A 26,062-nucleotide genomic window follows, 5' to 3' on the forward strand; every position below is an offset into this window, starting at 1 on the left:
GGTTATCATAGCAGAATCTGAAGTTCTGTCCCCTCTCTGTTTTTCCTGGAGGCTGCGCAGACAGTGAATAGGTAAGCAGACCATTAATTCAGTTTTAAAAATCCATTTGTCAACTGTGAGCAGTAGGAATCCCTTCTATTGTTTTTTCAGCTTGAATTTTTGGAAATGCTGAAATTTACTTTTAAGTGCATCTCAAATCTCTCCTTTTCCCCTGCTCTACCTGTGGGCTCCTATGTATTTACTGATGTATATATGTTTGTTTATTTGTAGATACACATACACAAATGTAATTGATAACTCTGAATGCAATTGGGTATTAATGATATTGCTAAGGGGAAATGTTTCCTTTTACCACCCCCTTCCCTGTGTAAGTGCTGTGCAGGCTTTTCTTGCTGGCTGCACCACAAGTGGAAACAGCCGGAGAAACCACTTATATGCCATTATTAGGTTGTGAAATAAATAAGTGTGCCGGCTGTCTTGTTCTCTAACAAAAGTCACGAGGGCACCACTTAGGGCAGTGTTGATGGGCAAGTGGGTTTTGGGGCAGGCGGTTTGAACAGTGGAGGGCTGTGCGGAGGGCAGCGTGAGGGGTGGTGCTTGGGGAGACCGCCTGGTCCCTGGTTTTGATCAGGCAGCAGACGGCAATGCTGCAGGCCGAAGCTCAGCAATGTCGCCTATCTTTTGCCTAGGAGCTTGCTTTTGTGCGAACTAATGTGCCAGTTTTCCAGCCTCCTTTCTGGATGATTATTTAAATCAGATGTCTGTAGTGTAGGTCCTGCAGCTTGCTTCCACAGGGGAAGGGATAAATAAACAAAGAGTACAGAGGCACACACATACGGATACCAGCCTCGGAAGGGCTGCAGATTTGGGAAGGAAGTGGGAGACAGCCAGAGTGAGGATTTTATATTCAGGTCGGGGAGGGTCAGGGTGGGAAATCCTGCTGTGGCAGCTGAAGAGGCTCTCACCCCAAAGACGCCATCGGCCTCTGCCATGCTGGTGGTCAAAGGGGAGCTGCACTGCCGGTGGTTAACAAGGCTGCGCACGCCGTGAGCTCCACCACAGCTTGTTTACAAGCACTGTACGTGTTTTATACCGCATGCAGCTTGTTGAAAACGCTCGCCAATGTGAGGCTGGGTGCTCTGGAGCCTTTCGTACAGCTGCTCCCGGTTTACCCCACGGCTGTTTGCTGGCCTCAAGAGACCCTCGGGCATGGGGACAGGACCCATCAATCACGCCTGGCTGGAGGGTGGCACATAGATGATTGACAAGCGGTGTCACCCATGGGAGACGCAAACCAGCCAACAAGAGGTAACATCACCTCCACTGAGGGCGGGCACCGGTGGGGGGGCGACGCACACCCTCGGGCAAGGCAGTCACAGAGAGAGGCCCCCCCAGCAAAGAAGAGTGACAGCCCAAGTGGCCAATCAGAGAGAGGATTCCCTCAGGGGAGGACGGGCACTACGCCAGGGCGGAGTGACAGCCCCAGGGGCCAATCAGAGAGAGCATCCTCTCAGGGGAGGGCGGGCACTAGATGAGCGTGCCCGCGTCTCTCTCGGGGGAGTGCTTCGCTTTCTAAGGGATCCCAAAAGGACTTCCCAGGGTGCAGTTTAGCTGTGAAACCAGTAAATGCGCCTCTCTCAGTGCCAGTGAAAAAAACAACAAGCCTTCCAAACAAAAAAAAAAAAAAAAAAACCCTCAAAAAACCAAAACAGCGTCGCTTTCTGCCTGCCTGCATAGGGAGTGCAGCTGGCAGGGACAGGGCTGCCTAGAGACGAAGAGCATCCCCAAGAGGGGTCTGTTAGGGCAAGGCCTGCCAGCCTTGCCTGTCCCACCAGCCCAATCGGGGGGCAGACCCAGGCTTCAGGCACCTCGGTGGGGACAGGCTGAGCCCAGGATGTCGGCCCACGGGCAAGGGGCCAGGATCAGTCCTAGTGTGGGGAAGTGGGGGTCGGCCCTGGCTGCAGCCACCCCACAGTGCCTCAGGGCCACCCCTTGGCTGCTGGGCCAAACCCTCAAGACCAGGGATGTGCTCTGGGGCCTGACGATAACAGACAAGAGTCACTGGTGTAAACCTCTTTGATAAACTCTTGTGTTTGGCTTAAACGCTTTCTACAGAGAGAAACGTGCAGGCACATTGGTGGTGGCAGCACAAGGGTAGCCAGGGGCGCAGCTAACGAAGGCGTAAAATAAAATAACAGCGTTGGTCTGTGTCAAAGAGCTCACGGCATCAACCCAGATGCCGGAGCAGACAGTAACCACACATAGGCTGAAACGCTGTGTTTCTGCACTAACCAGCAAATTTTATGTTATGACTGGCCACCGAACAACAAAGTGATCCAACTGTACATTTCTCTTAATCATCACAAGTGCTTACTTTGTATTAAAATGAAATGCCTTCAGGGCTAGATCACAACAGAGAAATGATAAATCTTGTCAGAAATCCTGCTTGCCCTGGCAGCGCGCGGGCTCTGTGGTTTTGGCTATAACGCATCCGCGCTCTTCGCCACACTGAGGGCATTGCATGTGCCCATTTAAGGCTCGGGTTTGGCTCCCTCCCAGCTGCTTGGGAACTTGTTTAACTTTCTCTTTAGAGACCATAAAGCATGCCCTGCTTCATTTGAAGCTTATTTTCCAGGGACAAACTGAGGGCCAAAAGAGGTGCTTTAGTGACTTGGTGTAGTCATCCGTTATTGTCAGCTACGAATGTGTCTGAGAGGCTGGTGCCCATCCCAGGGCCTGTGGCGGGTACCTGTCCTCTAGTGCCCCGTGGTCCTACCTGCTGCTGGGGGTCCGGCCCCGGCTCTGCAGCTCCCTCCCACATGCCTGGGTTTTCTTCCTAGGGAAGGCGAGGCATGGGCAAAGAAGAAATATTTGTGCACAGATCTCATCCTGACTTAGGTTTGGAGCCCTGCTGGGCTGAGTGGAAAGGTTTCCAGCCTGTTTTTTTGACATGGCCTGTGTTTGAAGCTTACCACCAAAGAAAATGTCCTCAGCGCCAAAAATGTTCCTGGGAAAATAAACTATGTGGTAGTCTTGATGTCTTCTAGTTTTTAGCTTTTTGGAGGCTTATGTCTTCTTGCTAGTTTATCAGGGGATTTCACAGTGTCCTTCGAGTTATTTTGGTTTACAGGGTAAAGAACAATGGGGTAATGATAATATCAATTGCTTCCTCATATTGTTTTTATTTATTTCTTTCCTCTTATGTTTTGGGAAATAGTTGAATTTTACATGAGGCAGCACACTGAATAGTCATCTGTTGTACTGGGTCAGTTCATGTCAGACAAATTACTCTGGGAAACAAATCTCTTCTGACCTTCATTTTTATGTATACTTGTATTAGTCACTTATGTGGATTATGTGGAGTACTTTGGTAAACATATTTCTACCCTGTGCTTTCCATCGCATTTATTTTTTTTTGTGAAGTGCAGTAAAAGGGCAGTATATGGGGTTTTTTTTGTTTACATGATGAACTGGTAATGAATCTGAAAGTTAGATTAAGATTTGATGTGAATTTACCACAGATTGCAATATAGGCTCTATTTAAATTGTATGATTTTCCCAAGACTTTCTTTTATTACTCACAGTTTTTAGCTGAGACTTTTCAGTAAATAGGAATGATAATTCCACAGTATTTCATAAAATTAGTTGTATTTCATCTATTGGTAAGAAATGCTGGCCATGAACTTCCAGATGTCAAACCTCACAAGAATAGAGCGCGCTTCAAAAACACCCCTCCAGGGACTCGACTATTATTTTTTTTTTCCAGAGTAATAGCTATTCACTCATCTCAGGGAGCATGTGAAGTCACTTCTAGAAAAAGACCATGAGAAGGTACACATCAAAATGTCAGGGCTTCAGATTATATCCACTTATACCCACTTCTCACTCTTTCCCCCGCCCGGTTTTTGAGTAAGACAACAAATTATTTTGCACTGCTTTTGGAAGCTTGACAAACAACTGCGCAAACACTGTTCATTCATCCAGATCGACAGCTCAACCATGGTTAAACGGGCCTTTTCTGGTCTTAGGGAAACAACTTCAACAGATGTTTTTCATCACTGCTACAGTACCAGGAATGTGACCAGGAAAGAAGGTAGCACAGCCAGAGAATTTCTTCTCCTTGGTCACCGTGGTTGTTGCAATGGCCCAGGGAATGTATAGAGAGCTCGCTGACAGTACATGAAGGACTACGTGACTGGCACCAGAACTACAGAGGAATTTAAGTGCCTTATCCTAATTTTGCACACCCTCTCTTGCACTGCTCTGTGAGCATAATGACCAGAACAAACAATCTGGGCCATTGTGTTAGGAAAGTAAATCTCTTAGCAGGGATGTCCCTGGTTAGTCATTCTGTGGTTTGATAACTATTTTCTCCACTAATCCGTCTTCCCTAAATAAACTGAGCTGCTTTGTTGTTTGGATTGAGATAGCCTGGACTTGCTGCGAGTAATTTATTTTTTCAATTAAGATATCTTTATGATTTTCTACATTTGTTGACTGGGGTATGAAGGCAACTTCCCAGAGGGCCTTTTAGTTCACAAGGAGAGAGAGAAAGCGAGAATATATTTCCTCCAGCATGCTGGTTTTGTTGTGATTTTTTGTTGTTGTTTGGGGTTTTTTGAGTTGTTGGGTTTTTCTCTTAGCAGGGTGCCATTCACAAGATGCATTACAGAGATTCTCTTTGGCATTAAATGTTCTTTTTTATATTTTAAGCAGCAATCAGGCATGTCTTATTAGAGAACCACTATATAGTGCCTTTGGTATGCAGCTTTGCTGCTCTTTGCATTCGGCAAGGACTAACATGGTGTGCAACGTGCCTCTTTTTTCCAAAATGCTGCTGCAAACTGCTTTTGTGGTTCTCGTCTGTGCTGTGGGCTGTCACGGCCTTTGCTGCTGCTAGCCAACCAGCCACATTTCCTAGTGCTCGTTACCTCAAAATGAATTGTGATGAGCAGACTATGTTCTGTATGTCAATATTTTGAAGTCAAATCAGGTAAAATTGGTTTAAGTAACAGACAAAAGGACAGGAACCAGGATGAGCATGTGTTTAAGGTATCAGACTGAGGCTTGAAAGATCTGGTTTCAGTTTCCAGACCTCTCAAAGTCTTTTTGTACGATCTCCAGCAAGTTGCTAAACCTTTTGGGCATCAGTTCTCCAGCTATAAAGTGGGGGATAATATCTTGCCTTGAAGAATAATTGAAGAGACGAAGTTGTTTGCTAGGGCTCCAAGGTAAGATGGCAAGGGCTATTGCTTGCAGCCTGATCTCACAGAAATTACCTCATTGCTTAGTGGTTTAGGTTCCAAATCTGACAAGGGGGAACAATAACTTTGCTACCTCTTCAGGTCTGTTATGAAACTTACTTCGGTAATATTTGAAAAAACACTTGCCTTTACATCCTACCTTTCTCTCAAGGGACTCCACAGTAAACCGGCAGCTTCCTCACACTCACCAGAGAGTTTTATGCTAAAGGGGCTTGGCTCAAATATCTAAGCCAGCTAAGGCTTTCCAATGTAAACCCTCAAAGAAGGGATCATTGAATGATACCATCTTCATTTAGATTCCTGTTAGTCTTTTGCCTTGTACATTGTAACTCTGGCTTCTAAGTTCCCTGAGCAATTTTCTCATGTTGAATTTGTTATTCCAGGAGCAGGAGAACTGTATTCATTAGTTAAACTCCTGTATAACAGGAAGAATTAAGCCAACAACAACTGATGGTCCGTGCTTTTCTCTTCAAGGCTGCACTTCCAGTCTTTGCTGTCATTTGAGCACTAAATCACTTAAATGAAACAGAAAACTTGTTTGCAGTTGAAGAAATAATAAATAAAAGTGATATCATGCCCATTTTATTCAAGCTAGAAGCTCAAAAATCAAGAGGGTCCAATAACTTTGAAAAATGCAAACAGCTGTCAATGTGCACTGCAGGAATATTTCTTCTCCCAATGTAAATTACACTACATGTGTTTATACACCGTCCTTTCTTTTCAAGTCACATCTTGTTGCATCTTTTGGATGTCCAACAGTTCTTCCCAAGACCAACTAAATCATAGTAATCTGAAGTGGAATTTGCATTTTGTGAGGCAAGGTGGGAAGCCTCACTTTTTAGTCTCTTCTGAAATTCTGAAGCCAGTTGTACTGTTATTGATGGCAATACAGAAATGCAGTTTTGATGAAAAACTACCCCTGTACAGAGAAGACGGCACTTTTCACAAAAAGATCTATGGTTTTGATGGGTTTGTTTTTGTAATCAGAATATACTCACTGTATCTGTAAAGGGACAAACATACTGCACTATGACTACCTGATACTTTGGGGAAAAAAACAAACAAACAAACAACCCCAAACACCCCAAGCTGTCTTGGTAGTAACAAACACATACAAACTATATTTTTTTAATTAATAGCTGTTTAGATACCACCTATGCTAAGTTCAGCTAGAAAAATGCTGTGTACTGAGCCTTCACATCCCTAGGCAGTGCCCAATTGTGCTGTACTGACCTTTCTCAGCGAAACTCCTACAGAGGGAAATCCTGTTATTCTTGAACAAGGGAGGGTTAACCGAAGACACATTTCTTTCCAACTTTTTTTTGTATTTTCTAAGCTTTCTTTCATATTGGCACCTCTTCTCCTGTGTTTTTCAGTTTCTCCAATAAATAAAGACCTGTACGTTGTTTCTTTTGATCTGTTTCATGTGAGGGGTCTCTTAAACATGTGATTACTCTGCAGGGGATGAGATAGCAAATTTCTTAAAGATTTTTGGAATGTGAGGATGTCTGCCAAGTCTCAGAAAGCTTGCTGGGGGTTAACAACATCTCTAACTGCGTTTTCAGATAAAATCTGTTTTAGAGGGATTTCCCTCCTAAAGAGTTATTCATTAATCAGACCCTTCTTCAGGGCACATTGGGGGAACAGAAGAAATTAGCACTCCTCAGTCCCATCTTAAGAGTAAGCAATTTGCACGAACTTACAAGGGGAGGCTAGTATAACAAACAAATGCCAGCAGCGCACATGCTCATAATGTTTCAAGAATGAAAAACTATTGCAAAAGAAACAACAGTCTCAAAAAAAAGTTGCAAAAATCTTTCATGTCTTCAAGAGAAAGAAAGGCAAAAAGATAGCCTGATTTGGATTTAACATGAGTGGAGTAAGACACTAGTGCTTCACCATCCAACCATATCTGAAAGGATAAGACATAGAGCAGGGAATCCCTCAAAACTACTGTTTTGGGTCTTTTTTTCTTTTTTTTTTGTAAAGACTATAACCAGCTGGTTGAACTACGTATTTTTCAGCAGTAATCTTCTCTAGGCAGCTGACACTTTATTTTAGGAAGTGTCCAAGATTCTTCTCTCTAGCAAAACTGTTTACCTCACTTTGTAAGTTCAATTCAAGTACAGAAATAACCAGGCTTAAAAGTTAGCAGAGGTGTGGAAGTTACTGAGATTTTCTTTGTACTACTCTAAAAAAAAACAAAACAAAACAAAAACCCCAACCAACCCCCCCCCCCCCAGCATATAATTAGTGACATTGCACACAATTGCCGAGAAGAGGAAAGTGTGATCTCTAAAAAAGCCTGTGTTCAGTTTTTTTCAAAAAATAAAAGCAGGCATGGAACAGTCTCAGGTTTCATAAAATACTAGCCCAATTAATTTTTTCCACTACTGAAAAGTAATGAGGAAAGCTGTATTTGTCAGTCCATATGAAAAAAGACACAAAACACAATGTGATTTCTGTCAGAGTTGCATATGGTTTTGGCAGATGAATAGTCACGTATTATACAAATCTCTCTGGCAAATAATGAGAAGAAGAAATGTCCTCACATTGCATCCGCAATAAATTATTTTAGTTCTGTTTTACTTGCCAAAAGATTACACTGCATTTAGATATTATTTCTTCTCTGTGTACTTCTGACCTTGTCACTCTGAAGAACCAGAAAATAACTTCCCTTTCTAGCTTATATAGCAATTATTCAGGTTGGAGTAGGAGGAGCTATTTTAAATGGCTGATCTTCATTACGTATAATCCAAAACTGACCTCACCTAAACTCGTTGGTATAAGTGATTTTTAGCTGTTGCTTCAAATACTAATTTGTACTCCAGATGTGTTATGAGCCATGTTTGCTGTGTCCTCTAGGCTATGTTGAGCAGGCTTGGTGAGTCTTCCATGCATCTGGCCCCCGGAGAGCGGGTGTGCATGCCCTAATGTGCTGCTCTCGGGCTGTAATACCACCCTCCTTTGGCACTTCATCCCACCATGGGGTTAGAAAGTGGCCGGTGGGTGCACACTCTTTGCACAAGAACTGAGAAAGATCTTGGGTCCTGCAACATTGAAACAGCCCCCAGGAGCTCTAGCAACAGGGTCATGCTGCAACAAAAATACAGTGCCCTTGTTTGAAATGTCGCTCTAAGACTAAAATCCCAAAATAGTCATTTGTATAAATGCTTTGCTTTCACCCTCAGAAAATATTGTATTTCAGTCCTTTCTAAACCCACTACTATCACAGAATGGCAGAATTTTGGCCTAGTTTTAGTTCTACTAGTATTAATCAAATTAATAAAAAATGTCTTTCCTTCTTTTTTCTCCTTAAAATAAATTTTCCTTTTAAGTACCAACACTCAGCTTTATCTTAAATAAATCCTGTTGAAAATAATGCAGTATGAAGTATTTCAATATATCTTTTGAAGTAGTCATTTAAACATAATGCCTCAGTCTCTTGTACATAAACAAGATACCACTATTATAGAATCAGATCTTTAAATAGATTTCTGAAGAATTTTGCGATATTTTATTAACTAACCCCTTCTCAAGACCGGTATTGCAACTTGTAAGCAGAAAATCGCCCTTGCTTTTAAACAATTTTGCATGAGACAAACCACAATTTCTCTTTGCCCAGTCATCACTTATATGAATGTAGCCTTCTTCCTCAATTTCTTGTCTATTCCCTGGAGAAATTGACTTTTGCCTCCACTCTCTAGAAGCCCTGCGAGTACTGAGTATCCAGTTTAGTCATATTCAAATAGTTCTGGTTCCTCGTTACTGTCTTGTAAAGCTGGCAGGCAATAATTTCATGGGTTACACAAGTGTTGCACTGTATGTTTTCCCTTCCTTGTTTATATATATGTATTTCTATCCCTTATATATTTTTAGGGGTACTAAAAGCAACAGCTCATTTTGGCATTGAAGTTGTCCAGGGCTGCATTTACTCGTCATTGAGGGCTGCAGATGACTCCCTATCTTAGTGGTTCACTTTGTTCCTTTGATGTGCTTGAATATGCATGACTTCATTGAGTATGTGTAAGGATAAGATTTAAATAGGCATTTCTATTTAAGCAATAGGCAAAAGAATTCAAAGAATATTTTCTGTGAGTATGACTGATGATCTGTTAAATTGCAATTCAACTACTTATACCGAGGTGCTGGTACTTCAGTGTTAGTTGCCAGCTTCCTTGGAGCGGAGGGATGTTTATACTTTGGCCTTTAAGGTACCACAGTTATCTACACCATGTTACACAAAGAGAATAGGGATAGGACTTTGGAAGTTGTGTTGGTTTGACTTATGTATTAATAACAATTTCCAAAGTCTTATCCCTATTCTCTTTGTGGGGAGCAGTGCCCAGATAAGAGCTTTTGTGCCTCTGGGAGAATTTAGAAAAGTTACGCTATTAAAGGATCAAATCCCCTTACAAAATACCACCTTCAAATTCCAGTGAAGTTAACTAGGAAAAAAATTACCACGTGTCTCCTGAGGATAGCAGCTGCTAGCATTCACAAGCAATACTAGCTAGACATTAGGTTTAGTGTCGTGCCTGCTGGGTTTTAACCATTAGTACAAATACTCCATGAAAAGCTTGGGGGCTTTTCTGGACAAAGCCCTATTTGCCCTTTGCCATTCGCTCTGAATTCCAATCCTGCATTGCCACAGATGTTAGGGCAAAATCCTTTCCCCTTCAAATTACTATGATTACAGGCTGAAATCTCTATCTCCTCATTTATCTCCACAGATTATCTGTGCTAGATAATGCTAGAGTAAAATAGTCTAATGATCACCTGATCAGTTTTTAAAGTCATATTCGTTTTTAGGAAAAAAAACCACCCAGTGATTATGAGGTGACAGGGGCATGTTCAACAGATCTTTCATGCTAAAGTCACATGCTGAGGTTTATGCACAATGCAAATATAAAGCCTGGGGACTTGCAAGAGCATGTACTCACATATGTGCTCAGCATTTCTTAAAATGAGAGTGAGTTTGCACATAAAAAGATGGAACACATGGTCAACAGCTGGAATCCATGAGGATCTCTCTTTAATAAAACAGTAGTAACCACTCTCTGCTGCTGCTGCATTCTTTTCTTGGTGACAAAATGGTGGCGCACCAGAAAAGTTGTGGTCTTAAGTAAAAAACCCCAACATTTCCCAGGGGTTAAAGGGGTGGAGAGAACAATGTAGTAGCAAAGGTCTTATCATTTCCTGGAAGTGCTCTTTGAGTTGTTGGGTGGGGTTTTATTTTTTCTTTGGTTTCTTTAAATCTTGTGTGTGATAGCTACAGTCTCCACTTATGGCTGCTCAGACAGGCCTTGGACTCACCTTCCTCTGAGGTTTACAAGGCTTGGCTGGACAAAGACACAACTGACTCAATTTAAGGTTAACTTTAGTTCTGTTTCAGACAGGAGGCTGCAGTAGATGATTGCCAGCAGTCCCTTCCAACCAACATTTCTATGATTCATTGATTCTGTACTAAATTTGAAAATTTCTATCAAGTCATAAGCATCTTCTCAATACAAAAATTGCAATCAGACCTTCTGCCACTGAAAAAACCATATTCCTTGTTTCAAGTAAAATTAAGTAACCAGTTTGCATTTTCCCAGATGTTGTTGAGGCTGCCTTCACAATCACAGTCTTTCTCAATTCATTTCTTTGTGGGAAACCATTTGTTTCAAATTCTATTCCAGCTTGCACCCAGTACCAACCAAAAATATCCATTTGGAGCTGAAGAGTTAGACCGCTTAAAAAATGAAATAAGCAATGCCAGCTCTTTTGTGTGCAACAGACATGTCTAAACAGTTTGAAAGGCATTTGTCATTCTTTCAGTATTGGCCTCATACTAAAGACCAACAAACTTTTAAAGTGATACAGTCAGGCGGGTTGCATTGTTCAGGGAGCCATTTTCTCATTATGGCAACAGCGGGGCAAAGAAGGTCACTTCTCAAGTCTTACACAAGCAGAAATATTCATGTCTGAAGAAATGCTTAGATTGATATTGGAATCCAAGGGAGAAGGCTATACTGAAAAATCCCTAATTACCGAATCCCAATATTATTCCATCATACCACACTTGCTCTGTCTACATGATCATTTACAACAGAACAAGCACTGTATAAGTTTATAAACAATAAAACAAAACTATAATGCCAGGTTCTCAAAATATAAATGTGAAAAACAGTGTAAGGGATCCAGTAAGAAAAATAATAAAAACGACTGGATAGGGAAGTAGTAATATAGAGCCAGCAGTAGTCAATCTGAGAACACCTTTGGAAATTAAAGGAAAGATATAAAGGTAGGTTTTAAAAGGTAGGAGGGAATAAATAAAGTCGGTTTTTAGGGGGATTGTAGTGCCCCCCATGGTTAAAAATACAGTCACCTGCCAATTTCAGAAGTGATAGCAGATTCTTGAAAGAGCAGGTTTTATGTTACTCTGTGTCTAAAATTCAGCCAGGCCCAACACTTTAAAGTCTTTCAAAACTAATAATCCCAATTCAAAGCCAACCAGCCCCATTACAGTCAGTTGATGGAAAGAACATAAGGGGAGCATAATGTGATTACAATTGCTCAGAGCAGTACTTGTCCACACTGATTGCATTCTGGACAGGACTCAATCACTGACATATTCCACCAAAGATTTGGAAAGACGAAAAGTTCTCTCAAACAGTACATTCACAACAAAAAAGCCAAGAGGAACAATGGGAATCAATGCACTTCAGCGTGTTTCTTAACATTTCCCTGTGTGAAGGCTATTGCTGGTGTATTTTTCATCCCTGCTGTTACGAGTAGGATGTTCTGTTTTGTGGCTGCTTTTAGCCTAGTCATGACAAATTTGTCTACCAGTGATATAGACTGTGCCAGCTGATTGGTTAATGTTAGTGAGACCTGATTAATGACATGAAGTGGTATTTTGAATCTGCACTAACAAAGACTTCTGCTGAGAACTTCAGTAACAAAGGCTTCTTTCACTGTAGAAACCTTACATGTGATTCAAATACATAGGGCAATTTACAGTTAAGATGGTTGACTAGAGTAATGGAAATACAAAAAAAAAAGTTTCAAAGGGTAGTCAACCTCTTACTTCTGCTGTGCTTTTTTTCTTTTCATACCTGCTTTCCATTAATACACTAAAGAATTGAAAGATCACAGCAACAATTTCACCAAAAAGTGAAGAATTCATATGAGAGACAATTTCTACATTCATGAATTGGTATTCACAATGAATCTTTCACTTGCAGAATATATCCACACTGCAGTGACAGAACTGGCTTCCAGTATTGCAGATAGCCATGACAGATTTAAACTAGCTAGTTTTGGAGTATACTAATTTACCTGTTTGTTGTTTATCTAGTAGAGATAAACTACAGCAGACTGCAACCTGACCTACTCTGTATCCTTTGCGAATTTCTATAAAAATAGGTATACATGTATACAGAGTGTAAGTTGCATATATGCCTATAAATCTATGTGTATTCTGTAAGTAAATGCAACTGTTTCATGAGAAGAAAGCAAGCAGAAGCAGAATTGCCTGTGATAGTTATGTTTGCCAGGCCCGTGAACTGTTTGACATTTCTCCAATGAAAAATGGTAACCACAGACACCACACCAACAGGGCACAGCATTAAAGGCCACCACCAAGTCAATTGTCCAATATGCATTGCTTCTTTTCAGTAATATGTCACAGCTTGTGCATTCTGTTTAAGATTTAACTGGCGAGTTAAATGGAAATGGTATTAATTATATGCTAGAACTATGTCAAACTTCAAAACAGCTGTAGGCTTTTAGTCTAAGAGCAAAAAACCATAAAAGCACTGTAAGCTTTTTTCCAAAGGGATGGGGTTAAGATATGACCACAAGACCTTTAGTTATCTCATGAGAAAAGCTTCCAAGGAGGCGATCTTCACCCTTTTTATTCACCTCCCTTCTCATAGGCTTCAGTTTCCCCCTCCAGAAGACAAAACCACACATGCTCAGGCAGAAAAGGGAATGCAGGGAGTGAACTTGGGTCCGGATCATTTCCCCTTCTTGCCCTTAGCTTTTTAATTTTATTTTTTTTTTCTCATGGGAAATCTGATAAAAGCTGCCAAGTTTCTCATGGTCTTTTCTTAATTCTGGCCACGTACAGCCATATGAGCTTCACCTGCTGGTAAACTTGGCTGAAGTTTGTGTGCGTACCCTGACTAAAAAGGACTCCGTACGGCCAGTGTTTAGATTTTCTGTTCTCTGGGGTTATCCTCGTGATATAATGAGGCTCTTGAGGCCACTGGCACTGGCAGAACCCTGTTTTTCTAATAATCTTTCAACCGGGAAGGAAAGTGTTGACAGCCAGGGACACAACCACAAAGACACTGCGTTTAAGGAATGGAAAGGGCTTTTTTCTCCCCTTCCCTTCTTTTATATTGCTGGTGGGCTGCATTTTCCAGCCAAGACACATATTTTGATGATGACTGCGTGATAATGAAAAACTTGTAACTGTTTTACAGGCAACTGCATTGCTTCAGAGCAACACACTTGGTTTCTTGTCTGGTATTTAATTTTTTGAAGTCAGCGATATTTGGTCTGGCATTCAGATATCATCCAGAGTTTAGTTCTGTCCTGATACAGTTTTGAGGAGACTCTTGTTAGCACTTGGCTTTTTATTAAGCTCCCAGCCTCATCCTGTTGCCAGTAAGCAAGACATCATGAAAAGAGGAGTTAGCACTCATTGTGTGAGGTAGGGATCTAAACGACCTACCAACTTACAGCTGGTGGTAAATTTGAACCCAATGCAACACCTAAACCATTATCTAATGACATTCCACACTTCTGACCAAGAGGCCTCTGCAGTAATAACAATGTATGAAATGCTTACACTTCTGTCCCAGTCACTAGTGGTGTTTCGTGTTCTGCCTTATACCTTCTTTTTCTACACATCTGAGTAGCTCGAAACACACAACTCCACGTGCGTGCATGGCATTGCTGACACAACACAAAGATATTTTTATGAATGTTCACTCTAACCAAATATGAACAGCATGGCAAATCACGCAGTCAGCATCTGCTACAGATAATACATGGAAGTCTAGAGATGAGTTTTCTGATATATGAATCAATATTTTATATTTTCCTTTAAGGCAGACATGGTTTGGTTCAATTACCTGTAAAGATACATGTTTTTAGATTTTTCAAAATGCTGGAGTATTTTGGCCTAACATCTTTACAAAAAATTTATAAACCCCACACATCTTGGCCACGTGCTTGTTAACCCTCTTTGTGTGATGTTCCTTCAAAATAATATTACTATGTTTCCTGCTGTTGGAGGATTTTAGTACTGTCCCAGATTTTTCCATTTCACTTTTTATAATTTCATGAAAAAAAAAAATCCACCAGTTTTGATGCATCTGTGGTCAAGCCTCTCAAGCTTTCTACCAAGAATAATTCAAAGATCACTTGTATTTCTCAGAGGAACTACTAGTTTCAAATAATTTTATAGCAACATATCAGTTGATTGAAGTTCATTTAAAAGATGCTAAAATTCAAGTGGTTTTTCAGGAAGCTTCTCTTAGCTTCCATTAGGAGTAAATTGTGAAAAAGGACAATTTCTGTTATTTCCTTTATCCCATAATTTTGACTTGTAATAAAAGGGGAAGAAATACTAGATTTAATGGGTAATTAGGATTTGGTTTTGAGGTGGAGAGAGGAAAACCTTTCAGAGATAGTTTTTACCTCAGAAAAATAAATTTGCTTTTAAAAACTGCTGGATCTCAGTGCTAACCCCTAAGGGAAGATTCAAAATCCTGAATCACAACATCAGTCTTTGGAATCCTGAAACTAAAGAGAGGGCATTAGATCCTTGTCTAGATCAGATTTTTGATCTTATGTCCACGATTCCCTTTTACCTTATCTTGCATTAGAAATTTTTGCAGGATATCACATATGCAGCAGTAGCAAACCAGCAAATGTCAGTTTGGATGAGTACTGCGTTAACACAGCTGTGCTATCCGCATTAAGTTGATTTGTTTAGAGAGAGATCTCGGCTATCTCTATGGGACAATATGTTACAGTGTGTAGCCAGACCCTGAGCAATGTCTGCAACGGAAAAAGAATGAGAAATTGTTGAATGTGTACTCTAAACTTACAGAAGATGCAGAATGGTGCTTTTTGTAGTTTCTAAAAGTAGTAATAGATATATCATGCAATATGATGTATAAGTTATAGTGGAAAATGATCTATTGGTCCTGACATCATTAGCCAGTGAGGAGTCACTCCTCAGAAAACAGTCATACCGTTGACCATTTCCAGTGCCTCTGCTTAAACTTGAATGAAGCTCTTTAGTGAAATCAAATAAATATTGAAATTGTTTTTCATTTCAATGAGATCTAGTCTGAAAGTCTTGCATTTTGTTATGGGATGTTAAAAGCCAGGGCAAGTCTTTCCACATGGACAGTGTGCCATGATCACTGTCTTCTAAAAAGTCTTCAGTCACCTAGGTCTGGAGAGCCTTCAGTCACCAGTAATCCCTCTGAAAGTATCCAGACTCCTCCTGTCGGTGTTCCTAATCCTTGGGGAAATGCCCTTGGGAGCACACTAGCTCCTGAAATCAGTGTCTAGGGTGCCATCAGGCCTTTCCATGGAACACCACATATCACAGAATCATAGAATAGCCCAGGTTGGAAACGACCTCAAAAGAATGTCTGGTCCAGCCTTTTGTGGGAAAGGGAGCCTAGATGAGATTATCTAGCACCCTGTCCAAAGGTGTCTTGAAAACCTCCAGCGATGGGAACTCTACCATGTCCCTGGAGAGGTTGTTCCAGTGGATGATTGTTCTTACTGTAAAAAAAAATAAAAAAATTCTTAAATCAAGATAAAACCGCTCCCAAAACTTGTACCTGTTTGCCCCTTGTCTTCTACATGTGGCAACTTGTGAAGAGACAGCTCTTGTCCTCTTTGTAGCTGCAAACCTACATTAGGTCTGTCTGGCCTCCAGTGAAAACTCTTCATGGAGAACTTGGCTGGAATGAAATTAAGACTTAGGAAAGAAAGTTTTTAACCACAAAAAAAATGTACCTATTTAAAAAGTGAGTTACTTATCTATGCAAAGCAAAACCAACATATCCTCCCTTCTGTGATACCAAGCTGGTATGCACTTTGGGGGAGTAATCCAAGTAATGTCTTTTCTCTCTCACTGCGTAGAAAGAATATACTAAGGTGAATTGGTAGGCTCATTTAAAAGCAATGACACCTAACTAGGATCTTGCACGGCTCTTCATGTTCGTAGAGGCTTAAAACATTTTTTTATGTACCCTCCCTGAAAGTCTCATAGTGTGTTATCTCTTGATACATAACCTTGGCTTGGGTCCCATAGCCAGCTTGAAGTAACCTTCTGATTTATACAGATACCTCGATTACATAATATGTGAAATGCTGGATCCATTTTCCTTGTACATCTCAAGAATTACCAGCATCTGCAGATAAATGTAGGTAGCAGGTCTTGTATTCCCTGTGTTCTAAGTTAAAAACACTTCTAAGTAAACTGCAATGATTTAATACTCTCTGTGCATTCAATAATTTCAATTATTGTGCAGATTTAAAGCCAGAAACCGGGAAAGTATGTGTACAGTCCATTTCCATTTTATTTCTCTGATCTGCTCTTTCTCATTGAAGAACTCTCAGGGGTGATGACTTCTTTTCCCTTACTGTAATTCATAGATACGGTTTGAAGTTGACAGATATATAGCTTTTGATCATTGTTTAATAAAAAATAAAGAAACAACATAAAATGAAAATACCTTTGTCCATGGAGGATAAAATGTCATTTGAGGCTTTAACTGCTGGTAATTATAACATGATTTAGTTATGATATCAAATAATAGCTTTTTAGTGCCGTTAACATAGCACAGATTATTTCTTATTCTTTCTCCAAAGCTTCCCAAGTTTTCTCATTTGTTGTGCTTTTGAACCATGAATCAATGAATGTGTATAATTTAACTTACGGACGTTTACAGCAGACAAAAGCTTTGACAGACACAGCCATATTTCATTAATGGTTTGGATTCTTTGTTGCTGCGTTCCCCCCCCCACACACACACACACCCACCCACCATGGTTTTCCTTTATTTCCACTTTAGAATAAAAGAAGCAGAGATAAGATTGTGAAGCTGAGCTGGAGAGATTAATAAAGAAGAATTTAAACCTGATGAGATACAGTTCAGTAGAGTGCAGTGATACAAATGGCCTCTGACTTTGAGACTTATTTCTACCAAGGCAGAGAGATTCATATTCCTCTTTTTTTTTTTTTTTCTTTTGAATATGCTGCATTTAAAAGCAACTGAACCAATTCAAACAAGGTCAAGAATTTTGAAACATGCAATCTGACAAAGAAAAGGGGGATTTGGGGGTTTTGGTTTGTTTTGTGGTTTGTTTGTTGTTTTGGGTTTTTTTTGTGGTGTGGTGGTTTTGTTTGTTTGTTTTGTGGGGTTTTTTTACTACTCAGTAGGGATGAGTAAAAACCAGAAGTTGTTTATCCTACATTCAGTTCTTGAAATCTGGATTCAAATGAAACAGAACTCAGGTTGAATTACGCCTGGATCTGGATTTGCAAAATTCAAATCCAACCAAAAAATGCTATAAACTGCAGATTATTAGGTAGTAGACTGCTCCTTTTCAACCTACATATCATATATTCTACCTTTTTTTAGATATGTGGCAGGATTAAGTCAACTGATTGAGATCAGAATCAACTTGAACTTTTGTATGCCTTATTGCTAGACTTACTATCAGCAGCTGACAGATCAGTGGTTCTGTAAGAGTCACAGCAGTAAAAACCTTCAGTTTAAAATTGGGAAAAGTGAATTCTTTTCACCTGCTTGTCTCTCTTCAGCTGTCATTCAGACATTCATTCCTCATTCAGAAAGAGGAATTAATGAAATAACTTGGAAAGGTCCTTCTTAAACAATTCCTGATATGGATGAAGCCAGAAAGTATGTAGTGCCATAGTTGAAACTCTTCAGTTGTATTGATAAAGTAGATGTAAACTGAATTTTCCTGCACGGCTTCTTAAAATGGAATTATAGCACTACAAATTATGAAGAAAATCTGCTAGCCATATGCCATTTACCTAAGTCTCCAGACAAACAGATCCATCTGATGGACTGAAGAGCTCATTTATCCAGGGTAGACAATTTATCTCTAAATGTTTCTCTGGTCATTGTAGCAGAAATAGTTGGTAAATGTGTACGCCCACTGTAACCAGCAAATACAAGAATGGAGCCATAGAAGGGAGTATGGCTATGCTTCTATTTGGAGAACAAGAGACTGCTACACCTGGCTGAGCCCGGGGGTACTTCACATTCTCTCCTTTGTGCACATTTTGTTCATCTGCTACAGAGGAGGGAAAGGAAAAAAAAAATTCTCCAAACTGTTTTTAATCTCAGTGATTTTGATTTCTGCTATAAATTTGTTTTGTGCCTTTTGAGTACAACCATCGATATCTTTTATGCTTCACCATTTTTTCCATTTCAACAGAGATCAGAAAGAAAAGGGAGTAAAGGGGAGAAGGCAGGTTGCTGTCTATGGCTCCCATTGAATTCCCTTTCATTTCATGATACTTGTAGCAAATAGTAATTGTGTGTACTTGAAGTGAAATTTGTGTGGAAGAAACTGAGATTTTATAGATATGGTATCAAATGACTGAAAGATCTCTTCCCTCAAGCAGAATGCTTTTAATTTTGGTAAGTTCTGGAGAAGGTGATGTTCAGAAATTGAAATGCACACCTGTGAGCAGTTAGTTGAAGTAAAGAAATTTGTCATTTCTGTGCATGAAAAGAAAAAGCAGAGGGTTTTTTTAGCTTCCATAGTTTGGACTAACAGCAATTCAGACTCTAGAGACAGAGGAGCAAAAAATAGAAGCAAAGTAGAACATGTGAAATGTTGATTTCTCTCTGACCAAACACTGTGGCTTGATTGGTATTCTTCTGAAAGAGCTTGACCTTGCAAAGTTTCATGCACATATATACAAGAAAGTTCAAGGCATATCTAAGTTAATATTTATCGGATTATTTTAACATCTACCATATCTGGAGTGTAGGTTTATACCTGTGTGAAAGAACTGTTCTCAGATGGGATACCCTAGGTATAATTAAGGATTCAAAGCACTGCAGGAGCCTACTCTTTCTCTGTAACCTGATTTTTAAAAGAAATCCTGAGAGCCATTTCTCAGTTTGGCTGCACCCGAAAAACAAGTGGAAACTGCATCTGTAGCACTGGTAGCATCAAGCATGAGGCAAACAGCCATACCAAGATGACATGTTTCTATGCTTGTATATGTTTTCAGCAGGTTACTGCTATGTGAGCACAGATTTGTTGGCAGTACATAAGTACAACATAATGTTTGGCATGTCAGACGTAGATCTAGAGCTTGCTTGGACGATGCCAATCTATGAAAGCTGATTTGCTAGACTTCTCAGACACTAAAAGACGTCATTTTTTTTTTTTTTTTTTTTTTGTGAAAGGAAAATGTAAATAATTTTTTTTTAAATGAACACAAGAAAAAAATTGTGAGGAAAGCTTCCGAATTAATTTAAGCCTTGAAACTTAGGCTCTGGTGTCCTAGGTCAAAAATGCTCTAGCAAAGCTAAGAAGGCATAAAGAAGATGACAAGTATGACCAAAGGCCAAAAAAATCTTTCACAGGCAAAAGTCTTATAGGGAAAATAGGTTCTATACAAAACAGGTGAAATTCAGAGGAAACATGAAACTAATTCAGCTGAGAAAGAGCTGAATAGAAGGATGCACGATAGCAGTCTATACAGTAATGAGTGCTATTAAGAAGCTGAGCAGTTTCTGATGATTAGTTGTCATAACTGGCAACTGAGAAAACACTCAATGAAATTCTCTTGTGGAAAAGAAGAGACAGAGAACAGGAATTGTCTGGTTTTGTGCACCATATGAAAAAAAAAAAAAAAGCAGAACATAATTCCCATAATTTAGCATGTCTATTACACATGCTAAAAGTAGAAGCAGGCCCAAAGAGGGACTAGACAAACTCAGTGCAGGCAGGACCCCTTTAAATGGCAGCCCACGTGGCAGGGCTGCCCGGGAGCAGGACAGAAACCCAGGCTCACCAGCAGCTTGCCAGTAAAAGCTTGTTGGAAACAGAGCTTGAGCTTTCTCACAACTTCAGGTCGATACGTTTGCACAGATGAGACTGTATTTTCTGATGAACAATTTTTTCCAAGGCTGAAAGTAATCAATTAGCTCTACTTTTAGCTAATTGGAATGTTGCGTTTCCCTTACCTGTGTGTGTTCTTTTCCATCACCTGCTTTCCCATTACCTGAGCTAATGGTTGTCTCCTGGTGAGGCAGCAGAAAGCAACCCTTCAGTGGAGACTAGTTGTACCTCTGCCAAGCTCTTCTCACTTGCAAGGGTTCTTTGCATATCCTACATACTTGGCAGGGGATTTGTTGTTTTCCATGAAAACTTCACAACTTTTGCTGTGGTGATTCCCCACAGTCACTATTAGCATAATGGGGGTTAGGGGGGACACTTTTCTTCACTTTCATTTTGAAAATTAGGCATAGTGGGAATTGATTTCTTTTTAATTTAACTAGAACATCAAATGCTGGAGGATAAGGAAAATATATATTGTATGTGGTATACCAAAGCAACATGAGACGTAGAAAAAAATAAAAATAAAAAATAAGCTACCTCAGTTAAATCGTCCAAAATTCCCCCATATCATTAAACAGTATGGTTCAAAGTGTGACTATAGTGGCTGCTCTGGGACACCCCCAGAAAGCTCGACAGGAGAATTGGAGGAAACTCTGTATTTCTTCAATTTACATTCCAAGCAACTGTTAGTTAGCTATTCTGCCGTTCCAGGCAACTGTTAAAAAAAATCTTCCTTTCTGTCAAAAAATGAAAGGTCAGTAATATTTTTCAGCATAATTTCATCTAATTGAGTCAACAATATGGTGATTAAAAATTGCAATATTGGATTCCCTGAATGATTGTCACATTAAAACATGAGGCAGAACACAATGAAATAAACTAATTTACCTAGAAATACATGTTAAACTTTATAGTTAATGCTTATTTGAGATCTACCACTATTTTGTTTTCTTTACTTGATTTTATATGTGTCAACTACAAATACTTGACACCTTGCCTAGAAATCAGTTATGCCCATTTAGGCGTATATATTGTCCCTCTCTTGGTATTGTAATATGAGAAAATGAAATTGTTCTTGATCTAAAGAAACACCTTAAAAGACGAAACACAAAAATAGGGGAATTTATTTATGTCTCTTGAGAAAGGCTTGTATTTTCCATTACTTTTGTGCCCATAACAGCATCATCTACCAACAAAGGTGAAAAGACATATATTAATAGCAGCCAAAGGAACTGGCACAAGTATTAGTTACATGCTTGCGGAGTATTAAGATCTCAAAATTCAATTCAAATCAGTATGATTTTGCCAAGTATATCAGTGGATTTTGGATTAAGTCCATAATTGATAATGTATCTGAGCTGATGGTCTACAGAAAAGTAAAATTATTCTTATATATGAAAAATGGACAGAATTGTTGAAAATAACAAAGAGAAATATGCAAAAACCTGACAAGACATACACAGTATTGCTCTTTCTGTTTAGTCTGCCACATGAATATTTGTTAACTTCCACAAAACCAAACACGTGTTGGAGGAGCTCCTCATTTCAGCCTTGCTTCATGGGGAAATGAGTCTCGTAGGAACATCCTGTTTGTCTCCATTGTCTCTATCACCTAAATTTAGCCAAATGTGGTTAAATGTGATAGACAATGCTCTCAAAGGTGTTCTGTTCCTATAAATTTTAGTCATAGACAGCTGAGCAGATGCTCTATGCTTTGTTGAGAGGGTCTCCTCAGAAAGTAAAGATCCATGTGGGCACCCAAGTATTTGGTAGCAGGGAATAGACATGGAGCTCACCCTCAACATACAAATCCCACGTAGGCTAAGGTCTCAGTGGCATGTTTCTCAAAGGGAAAGTATGTTGATTTGGGTTTTCAGCACATTGTCAAGCGTATCTTTCCCACTTTTGATCAACTTTAAACAGTATACATGATTTTTTGTCAGTTTTATATGCTGAGATACTGGTGGAATGGGCCTAAAATATCTAGTATTTCCCTACAGAAACAAAACAGGAATTTCAGGGATGAGGTCATTTCTACCCACAGTGAAGAAATGCAGAAAATAATATACAGAAAGGAAGAAAAATCTATTTTTTAAGTGCATCAGACTTATTAAAGATTCAATATCTTCATTCATGTGTGTGTTTCAGTAGACACCAATTGCTACAGGATTTGATACTGTCAAGCCTGGGTCCTTCCTCCATGAACAGCAAGTCTTCATAGTATTCTCCATGCAAAACATAGCTCCGTAGCTTATCTACAAAATGGCTAGGGGGATATTAACAATGTTTGAAAGCCTCCTGAAGTAAATGGATAGATTTATACTATTCCTTGAGTGTGATCTGAAATCCACGCTTGCTTCACAGTCAGACTGTTTGGATTAGAGCTTTTAGATGTGTTCTAGACCATGCCAGAGGAGAAAGTGGTGTCATGCGCTAGCCCTCAGCGTGGTTCTTTGCATGTTTATTTCCCACAGTGCAAAGAATCCAAAGAAACAGTTCTTCACGACATATCTCACACTGTCATGTGATGATATCATTTGACCAACCTCCAGCAGACAAAGTCAGCGAGGTGCCTTCTCACCCCTCCACCCCAAGGCAGGAAAGCATATGGTGGCTGCTGCAGTAAAGACTTTTCATAACCACCTTTGTGCACATACACTGTGCTCCAGTTTGCTTCCTGATCAGTTCACCAACAGACAACAGAGATATAATCTCTGCTGTGGCTCTCTGCGTACAGATTGATCCAAAGCACCCCACTGAAACCCAGCTGGAGATCAGATGCTAGAGGATTTGTGGTCACAGACTGTAAACTGCAATATGATCTCTGTCAGACCCTTCCTTTTCAAATAATTTCTGTTGGCATTGGAGACAAATTTAACTGGCAAAAACATCACCATGTGCTGTAACAGTGCCGTTGCCAATCAGGCAATGAAGTTTAAAACATACTTTTACTTTTTAAGCATATTTTGGGTCAATTTAAAAGAGATATATATATATATATGTATATATGTTACTTTAACTACAAATAGACCATTAGCATTGTTTTAAGTAACAGCACTCTGAGACAATTCAACCAGATAGAGTGGAGCAGCTGCCTCATTCCAGTGGTATTCCAGACAGAATTACACTTTTGACTGTAGCATTCATTCATTGTTATCAGAATTAATGCCACATTTGGGACTGTTTTTATTTAGATGGACAACTGTGACTTTCACTGTACAGGCCAGTGAAAATGAAAACTGGCCCCTTGTGGGTCCCTCAGACCATTTCACTTTCTTCTTTCTTTCTCATAATTTGCCAGGTTCTCTGTTGTTGCTCTTCCCTCTCAAGCTTCTCCACAGTTCTTCACTTCATCAATAATAATCTCATTTTTCCTTTGTTACTTTGCTATGAGTACATATTCCATCTCTTCATCATCCTTTTGATTCTCTTTTTTATTTTCTGTTGTGCTTCAGAAAGTGTTTTCTGCACCAAGGACTGGACTACAGCTCTTTCCATTACTTTTCAAATTAACTCTTCTGTTAATTCCACCTCACCAAACTATTCTGGACATTCATTTGATGTTTGCCAGTTACATACATATTAATCCCTTAAGCATGGACCTTATCTTCTTGTATAGCTTATTCTATCCTTTATTGTGGGATAAACAAGTACATCTCAGCCTTGAAGAAGTCTGCTTGTGCAGGGTGATTAGGCATTTCAAGTCAATAAAATACTATCAATCTTTAAGTGAGCTTTCTATAAGTGGATTTGTGTTCATGACAACTCTGCACAGCTGTAATGATCATAACAAAAAATCTTTCCTTCCCCTCAGTGCTTGGGATAAAATAAGGATAGCTAGATAGCCAATTTTCTTTTATCACTGCCTTTTCAAACCATTTCACTGAAATTCTTAGTAGGCTTTTAGCAAGGGGAATGTAATGAAAAAACTGGGGTAATTTTTTCTAAGTTTATTTCCAGTGGGATTTCAAAATTAGAATGAAGGTTGATGAATTTGATTGTCTCAGAAGTCTGTCTTCTCTCCTGTCCATATCTGCCCAAGACGGGTGTAGAAGACAAGGAAAAACTCTTACAGAAATGCCAGATCCTGATGAAGTCCAAGAAAGATTGATTTATATTTGTTACTAGACCTCAGGCACAACTCTGATATCAGAGCAAACACATATGTCCTGTGTTTTAACTAGAACAGTACTCACTGCATTTTAAAACTTCCAAAAAACCTGAAAGATTTGCACAAAGTGATACAAGATGACAGGTCTCTTTCTACTGAACTATCGATCTGTTTGAGGACAGTGAACTCCAAAAGTAACTTAAGAGTATCGCAAGTTCCCCTGGACATTTTTAGAGGTATTATAAAACCACAAAACAATGATATCAGCAACTGTAACATTAGAGCACTAATCCACTTGTCAACAAATAATAATTATGTATGTGGATTAGTGGTGGACTTGGCAGTTCTGGGTTAATGGCTGGACTCAATGATCTTAAAGGTCTTTTCCAACCTAAATGATTCTATGAACACAGTTGAATAGAAACGTCAACATGTGTTATAAAGTCATGTAATGTATTAGTTGCTTAATGTTTTAGCATATTAAATGTAGTGTTTTGAAAGTCTTAAAAGACATTTTCACTTGCTATTCACTTTCAATATTTTTTCAAATGTAAGATTTTCTGTACAGATCACAAAATAAGAACAAAATTTTAGGTTTTATGATGAAGATTATTACTGAGGGAGTTTGCATAGAAAAAATAACTAGCCAGGTGATTTAATAATGAACTATAAAATACGTTTAATGCATGCACAAGAAAAATGTGCTAAGTTCTAAAAGGAATATGTTCTTTCTTCATTTGAAAGAACAAAATCTTCAGGAATTTTGTTAAACTTCTGTACTTTTATGTATGTTCTAATCCTTTCCCCGACAAAGTTTATGTCAACATTTCTGTTGACGTCAGCAGGAAGCGATCAGAACAAATTGGTAAAGCTAATGATTTGTGTATCTTTAAATTGTCAGCTTTTAAAATATACAGGGTTTTAATATTATAGCTTCCTGGGTATTTTTTCCTCAAAATTGTATTTCATACATAATCTAATTAATACAGGCAATGTAAAAAAAAAAGTTTATATGTCAATGATCAGCTTTTCTGTCATTTTAATTTTAAAGGCTTTAAAGCTTTTTTATTTAACTAGTGTGGGATTTACATTTTAAAAGTATTCAATCTTGCTCTCTATTTTTCCATTGAAAGTTGTTCTCAAACTGCAATGAAGACTTCAGGGAAATGCTCATTCTAAGAAGTTACTTCAGCTGTTTTGTCAGTATTAATGTAGAATTACAATAGAGAGCAAACACTATAAATATATAAGTAAAATTTGAAAGCTATGCTGCTGCTTCTAGGACAAGAAGTGTGTGGTCTTTCTGTTTATATGTTCCGATAAACACATTTGAATCTCTAAACTATTTGTTCCCAATAATGGGAATTTACTACTTCTCCCTATGTATCTTTTCCTTGTATTTCATTCAGGTGTTGCTCACTTTCTCCTCTACCTTCCAAAGCACACATAAGCTATCTGGAAGATTTTGGCTAGGTGGCTAGCTCCACTATGAAATGGAACAATACTTTTAAAGTATAAAATAAAAATGGTGTAAGTTAAAACATATTTT

This window comes from Falco peregrinus, chromosome 2, assembly GCF_023634155.1.
Source record: "Falco peregrinus isolate bFalPer1 chromosome 2, bFalPer1.pri, whole genome shotgun sequence".
NCBI lineage: Eukaryota > Metazoa > Chordata > Aves > Falconiformes > Falconidae > Falco > Falco peregrinus.